This window comes from Pipistrellus hanaki (assembly GCF_964339955.1).
Source record: "Pipistrellus hanaki genome assembly, chromosome: 10".
Taxonomy (NCBI): domain Eukaryota; kingdom Metazoa; phylum Chordata; class Mammalia; order Chiroptera; family Vespertilionidae; genus Pipistrellus; species Pipistrellus hanaki.
The window spans coordinates 31,741,999-31,750,138 of NC_140512.1; the positions used below are offsets into that span (position 1 = coordinate 31,741,999).

Consider the following 8,140-nt stretch of genomic DNA (forward strand, 5'->3'; position numbering starts at 1 on the left):
ATTATTTTTTTAATATATTTTATTGATTTTTTTTATTGATTTTTCCCCCCTCCCGCCCTCCTATATTTACCCTCCCTCCCCAGAGTTTTATGTCCATTGGTTGTACTTATATGCATGTATACAAGTCCTTCGGCTGATCTATTATCTCCCCCAGATCTTCCTCCCCTCCCTACTGTAATTTGACAGTCTGCTTGTTGCTTTACTGTCTCTATATCTATCTTTTGGTTCATCAGTTTATAATGTTCTTTATTATCCATAAATGAGTGAGGTCATGTGGTGTTTCTCTTTCATTGATTGGCTTATTTCACTCAGCATGATGTTCTCCAATTCCATCCAGGTTGCTGCAAATGATGAGAATTCCTTCTTTTTTATGGCAGCATAGTATTCCATTGTGTAGATGTACCATAGTTTTTGGATCCAATCATTTGCTGACGGGCACCTAGGCTGTTTCCAAATTCTGGTTATTGTAGATTGTGCTGCTATGAACATAGGGGTGCATATATCCTTTCTGATTGGTGTTTCTAGTTTCTTGGGATATATTCCTAGGAGTCGGATTACTGGGTCAAATGGGAGTTTCATTTTCAGTTTTTTGAGGAAACTCCACACTGTTCTCCACAGTGGTTGCACCAGTCTGCATTCCCACCAGCAGTGCACGAGGGTTCCTTTTTCTCCACAACCTCGCCAACACTTGTCATTTGTTGATTTGTTGATGTTGGCCATTCTGACAGGTGTGAGATAGTACCGCATTGTTGTTTTGATTTGCATCTCTCGGATAATTAGTGACTTTGAGCATGTTTTCAAGTGCCTTTTGGCCTTCCTTCTGTCTTCTTTTGAAAATATTCTACTTAGGTCCATTGCCCATTTCTTAATTGGATCATTCATCTTCTTTTTATTTATTTGTATAAGCTGTCTGTAGATGTTGGAGATTAAACCTTTATCAGTGGTATTATTTGCAAATATGTTCTCCCACACCGTGGGCTTTCTTGTTGTTTTGTTGATGGTTTCTTTTGCTGTAAAAAAGCTTTTTATTTTGATGTAGTCCCATTTGTTTATTTTCTCTTTAGCTTCCATCGCCCTAGGGGCAGTATCAGTGAAGAAGTTCTTTTGGCATACGTCTGAGATTTTGCTGCCTGTGGATGCTTCTAGTATTTTTATGGTTTCCCGTCTGATGTTTAAGTCCTGTATCCATTTTGAGTTTATTTTTGTGTATGGTGTAAGTTGGTGATCTAGTTTCATTCTTTTGCATGTGCCTGTCCAATTTTCCCAACACCATTTATTGAAGAGACTGTCTTGACTCCATTGTATATTCATGCCTCCTTTGTCAAATATTAATTGAGCATAATGATTTGGGTTGATATCTGGGTTCTCGATTCTATTCCATTGATCTATATGTCTGTTCTTGTGCCAGTACCAGGCTGTTTTGAGAACAGTGGCTTTGTAATACAGTTTGAAGTCTGGTATTGAGATCCCTCCTACTTTACTCTTCTTTCTCAGGATTGCTGTGGCTATTCGGGGTCTTTTATTGTTCCAAATGAATTTTTGGAGAGTTCTTTCCATTGGATACATTTTAGAATATGACATAGACCATGTGATTCCAAATGAATAATAAATGCTGCCTTTGTTATTAATTTCTTTCATGTGTTTATACTTTCTCTTCTCAAGTAGCTGCTACTCGCCTTGTCTGCTAATTCATGGTTCTGCAAATTCAAGAACAGACTCTTCCCTGTGCATTTTACTTATCAAAAACTCTGAAGTTGAATATCCCCTGCTCAGTGATGTTTAATTGCCATTAATTTTGCAAGTAAACAGAGAAAAGGGAGTCATTTTCTGAACTCACTACTTAAAAGCACAAATTTTCAGCTTTTTGCCAGGTATGAAAAGCTGCTGCATACATCCCATTTCTTCTAAGAAGTGTGTTTATGAAACTACAGCTGACTTATTCTGTACCCACTTAAAATAAAATCAAACCTCCCAATGATGTGCAATTTTTTGTAGTACATTTTCACAAGTCATAGGAAAAGTTGGCTTTAGAGTGATCTCTAAAACTCCTTACTGGAACATTTTGAGAAGTGCTCTTTCAAGATGATTGATTCCATTAGGAACTTGGTGACTTAGTTTTTTGTGTGGTTAATCACAGACAATGCAGCATCAATCAAGGGCTACATCATTTTATGATATTCTTTTTCCTTGGGATTTTTAAAAGGCATTTTATTGTTTCATTTGGGACTTCTATGTGAATGTTTCCCTTGGGAGGAAAGTTACATAATTGCATGTGTTTGAAAAGGATTTTCTGAAACCCAATAAGTTGATAACTCAATCATTTTGTTTTATCTGCGCTCTCCACCCCATGTAGATAAACTTCAATAAATTCTAGATAATAAGTAGAGAAAGCACCCTTTACTTAAAAAAAAAACACACAACTATAATAATAAAAGCATAATATGCTAATTAGACACGACAGCTGAACAACCTTCCCAACATCATTCTGGATGTTTTTTCCTAATGAAGCCACGGAGGTGGGGCTGAAGCAGAGGTGGTTAGGAGTGATCAGGCAGGCAGACAGAGTGGTTAGGGGCAATCAGGCAGGCAGGCAGGAAGAGGTAGTTAGGGGAGATCAGGCAGGCAGGTGAGCATTTAGGGGCATCAGGCAGGCAGAGGGGTTAGGGCAATCAGGCAGGCAGGCAGAGGGGTTAGGGATCATCAGGCAGGCAAGCAGTTAGGAGATAGTGGTCCAGGATTGCAAGAGGGACTGGGCCTAAACCTGTAGTCGGACATCTCCCTAGGGGTCCTGGATTGTGAGAGGGTACAGGCTGGGCTGAGGGGAATCACCCATGCATGAATTTCGTGCACCAAACCACTAGTTGTTATATAAAAAGGGAATGAATAAGTTGGTTAACAGTTAACAGAATGTACCATTTGAGTGAATGCTACATTTTTTTTGTAAAAACTATTAGGGTTTACAATAAAGAAAATTAGGTGTTAACTGAGCTTCCCAGGGAAATATTTATGGGAATATTTAATATTTTCTGACAAATAATACAAAAATGTGGTACCTGCTGAAGAGAACCAATAGAAAGCATTACATTCTCAAACTATGGAATTTTATGTCTCTCCTGATCATCCAATGATTTCATAATCACTTCAACAAAACTGGGTTAGATACTTTGAAACAGGCACAGACTTCCTTCTTCAGAGTTATCAATGGCAGGGACAATGTCAGGCAGAAATTGCAGAAGAGCTCTCATCAACTACAATATGCTCAATTTAAAACTCCAGCGCTAACGTACTGTAACCATGACAGCAAAGAGGCCCTTCCTCCAGCCGTACAATAGAGAGACAGGATCACTTCACATGATACCCATCGAAACAATTAAGTAATGAAACAGGACACGTTTCTGTCACTTCTACATCAGCCTGCTGTGCAAGTACACGGAGAAAGAAGCCACCCGGTTGAGCGGCATTTTCCAATCTGGAAGCTTTTAGGAAAATTACCAAGGCGCTGAACAATTATAGTTCACATTAGAACTTATTGGTGTCACAGTCAAAAGGGGGAAATTTTTCTTGTCCTTTTGCAGTAGGGATTTGTCTTCCACGAGCAAAGATAATCACCTCCTGCGCTCACAAAACTAATGTTATAGCTAATCGAAGAAATCATCCATAGAGGCAAAGGCTTCATGGGCTCTTGAGTTAGTACTTATCCGATTTTGGTTTTCATGAATGCCAGGCACCTTTGTGCTGTCAACATCTGCACAAGTAATAATTCTACCAAGGTTAGAACCTGGACAGATATTGGACTCCTGTTAATATTGGTAGGTGCTCTGATTCCAAATAAAATACGATTTTTCATTATGCAGGGAAGCATCATTAGGGCGATCATATTAAACAGGATTGGATTCCCTATTGGGGCAATCAGGCAGGCAGGCAGTCAAGAAAGAAATGTTTGACAACAGCAGCCTCTTCACTTGGAACCACTAATCACAGTTGTTGGCATTGCTTCCTCCTGAATTTTAGCTCAGAGCTAACAGAAAACTACAAACACAACTGTTATTCAGCAAAAGTCAGAGAAAAGAAAGCGATTGGGCAATTTAATATTTTAACGGTATCTGAATGGATTGTTTGCTGAGTATAAGAGGCTTTAACAGCTCAAATTTATTCTAGAAAGATTTGAGAAAATCTGACCAATCTAGAAAAGGTAAATTTATACCTAACAAACACATGTAAGAAAACCTAGTGCCACCTGTTAGTTTGAAATAATAAAAAAATACTGGTGTACCTGTCAAACTATACAGCCAAAATTTCATGAAAGTACTAAATGCTAAGTACATAAACCAACAGGGCTTCTTGGATCACAGAACTGAGTTCCTTATTACATTGGTAAAGGAAGAGAAAGAAAAAAAAAGTTAAGGTTGCAATTAAAACAGCCCAAAGATCTGTACAAAATATGTTTGAATTTCTTTTAATATTGGAAACCCCTTTATTGTCCTAAAGATGTCCCCAAAAAGAGTAAAAATAAAATGTCTATAGAAAGTCTATGTATTAGTAAATTGCTTGATGGAAAAATGGTCAAATGATAGCAGCTGGAAGAGCTGTTTTTATAATAGATGTTTCACCTAATTAATTCTGTCTTAGTTACTTTAATATTAGTAAGATAAAACTGTTGTACGCAATTGCAAAAATTGCAGAAAGACCAGGGTGGATCTGTCTTGGCAGAAAACAGCATTTCATTCCAGTAAAGTAGTTTAGGAGAATCACTTCCAATCAAAAGACACACATACACTGAAAGTGAAGGAAAGAAAAAACATATCCTATGCAAATCAAATGAAAAGAAAGCGGGGGTAGCAATACTCATGCCACACAAAATAGACTTTAAACCAAAGACTGTAAAAAGAGGCAAAGAGGAGATTACATAATGATGACAGGGTGAATCCAAGAAGAGCATATAAAATTCATAAATATTAACATGCCAACATTGGCACACCTATATATTAAGCAAATATGAATGACATAAAGGGAGAAATTGACACTATACAATAATAAAAGGAGATTTTAATACCCTACTTCCATATATGAATCCCAGATAGAAAAATCAATATGGAAACATTGGCCTTAAATGAACATTATACCAAATAGATTTAATAGATATTTATAGAACATTTCATCCAAAAACCACAGAGCACTATTTCTTTTCAAGGGCACATGGGACATTCTCCAAGATAGAAAATAAAACAAATTTCAATAAATTCAAAATCATATATATATATATATATATATATATATATATATATATATATATATATATATAAAATCATATATATTTGACCATTTTCAATCCTTTTTCAACCACAACAGTATGAGACTAGGGATCAATTACAGGAAAAAAAATAAAACTGGAGAGAACACAGACACATGGAGAAAACAGTGTGCTACCTCCCAACCAGTGGGTCAAAGAAACAATCAAAGAGAAAATAAAAAAACTCTTGAGACAATGAAAGTGAAAACACAACTCGCCAAAAGCTGTGGGCTGCAGCAAAAGCAATTCTAAGAGGGAAGTGTTGGTGAGGATATAGAGAAATGGGAACTGTCATGCACTGTTGGTAGTAGGGTTGTAAACTGGTACAGCCACTATAGAAAACAGATGGGACTTCCTGAAAAATTTAAAAATAGAACTACCATAGAATGCAGTTCTATTGCTGTTCATTTATCCAAAGAAAATGAAAACATTTGAAAAGCTATGTTTATTGCAGCACTTTTATAATAGCCAAGATATGGAAGCAACTTAGGTACCCACCAACAGATGGAGGTATATAGAAGACTTTATGTGTGTGTGTGTGTGTGTGTGTGTGTGTGTGTGTGTGTGTGTGTGTATGCATATGAAAATGGGCAGATGACCTGAAGATGATATATAGAATAACATATATAAAATGGAATATTATTCAACAATAAAAAAATCTTGCCATTTGCTACAACATGGATATATCTAGAGGGCATTATGCTAGGTAAAATAAGTCAGACAAAGACAAATACCACCTGATTTCACTTACATATGGAGTCTAAAAAATAAAAAATAAATGAACACACAAAATAATACTAAAACAGACTCAAAGATACAGAGAACAAAATGAGGGTTGCCAGAGGAGTAAGGGGATAGGTGAAAAAGGTGAAGGGGAATAAGAGATACAAATTTACAGTTATAAAATAAATAAATCACAGGGATATAGTGTACGGCACAGGGAATGTAGTCAATAATATTGTAATAATTTTGTATGATGAGAGATGGTGATCATATAGTAAGGTATATAAATGCACAGTCACTATGTTGTATACCTGAAATTAATATAATATTGGATGTTAACTATATTTTAATAATAAAAATTAAAAACAAGTAAAATAAAATGATAAATGACAAACTGCTAAAAGTATTAGTAATTCTACAGAAACTGATATCCTTAAACTATAAAGCATGCTTAAAAATTAAGAGACAAAAATCCAAATAATGGATATATAGGTTAGAGAAATGAACAAATATTGCACGCAAAAAAAGACCTAAATAGCTTTTAACTATATAAAAAGAGACTCAAATTTGATTATAATAAGAAAACTGCAAATTGAAACTGCACAGTGAGTATACTGTGATTGCCCCACTATTTTATTATTTTTATTTTTTTAATTATTTTTATTTTTTAAATATATTTTATTGATTTTTTACAGAGAGGAAGAGAGAGGAATAGAGAGTTAGAGATCAATGAGAGAGAATCATCGACCAGCTGCCTCTTGCACACCCCCTATTGGAGATGTGCCCGCAACCAAGGTACATGCCTTTGACCGGAATCGAACCCTGGACCTTTCAGTCCGCAGATCGACGCTCTACCACTGAGACAAACCGGTTTCAGCTGCCCCACTATTTTAATCATGGTAGTTTCAAAGAAAAAGAAGATTCAGGAATAGGAAGTAGAAATATAGCCTTTAAGGGTTGTCATAAAAACCAATTTAACCATATAAGCTGCTGTTACATAATTAGCAGATCCAAGGATTTCTCAAGTTTTCTCTCTTTCTTTGCTGTTCCCCATGGAAAAAAGAAAAGAAGGAAAGAAGAAGTGGTAGGAGGAAGAGGGGAAAGAAGGAAGGAGGGAATAAAGGAAGGATTAAAGTACGGAAGTTGGATTAAAGGTTCTCTAAAGACTCTCAGTTCTGACACATTATGTGTTGATGATGCAATAACCCTAAATTTTTAAATTCTCCTCTAGCACAGTCCTTGGAATGACAGAGGAACAGACATCACTTTCTGATGAAATAATTTGCTTGTCAGTGTGGAGTGAGGCTGTGTGGTTTGCCATCTGGGCTGAGTTCTCTGAGTTCAGTTGTTATATATAAATCTTCTCTGTGCAGAAGTATCATTTATGTTCCTGATAAGTGTGATTACATTTTCTTGGCCTTTGAATCCCAGATCATTTGGTTTCTGTTGTTTTTTTTCCTGAACAAATGATTCAAACCAGTCATCTTTTCAAACTCACATACAGACAAGTAAAAGTGCTTAACACAAGCATTTCATGTTCTTGCTAGAAGAGAATTATATTAAAAAAGAACGAATAAATTATTTTCTCAGTTGTATCATTCCATGCCATTATAACTTTGTTGAAGGGTACAAGATGTTTAAGAATTTTTAATGCTAGTTTCATTTAAAGTTTTTATAATTATATTAGACACCAGAATTTTACCTCCATTTAATATTGGTTCAAATTACATATACATATGCCATTGAGTCTTCCTAAGTACTCTAAGGCAGATACATTTTTCCTTTAAAATAAAAATTAGAGCTTTAAAGAAACATAGGCCGAAGAGCTTCTGAAGCAATCAGCTATATAATATTCCATATAGCTTAATCTCTCCTTTAGATTGTGTTCAAATGTCTCAATGTTGATTTTCAAATGACTAAGATGTCCCGTCCTCTATAGAGACTGGCAGCAATCTAATCCCAGTGGGAGATGGCCAAACACATCCATGGTGGCCAGGTGCTGAGTGCCTCAGGGACCTGAGTGCACAGACTAACAGAGTCCTTGAAAGGTGCTGTCTTCTGATGGAGGGGGGTGGTATCTCCATCCATACCAGTCACCCCAAACTCAATGGCTTTCCATGCCTCTAT

The 8,140-nt window shown here is 36.2% G+C and overlaps 1 long non-coding RNA gene across 1 annotated transcript in view; it reads right to left on the reverse strand.

Annotated features, from left to right (window-relative positions):
• Positions 1-283: 283 nt before the first annotated feature.
• LOC311628999 overlaps positions 284-8,140 on the reverse strand; it is a 201,475-nt gene continuing 193,618 nt past the window's right edge. Inside the window, exon 3 of the long non-coding RNA XR_014796118.1 lies at positions 284-341. This is a non-coding gene — a long non-coding RNA (uncharacterized lncRNA). The remainder of the gene's footprint in view (positions 342-8,140) is intronic.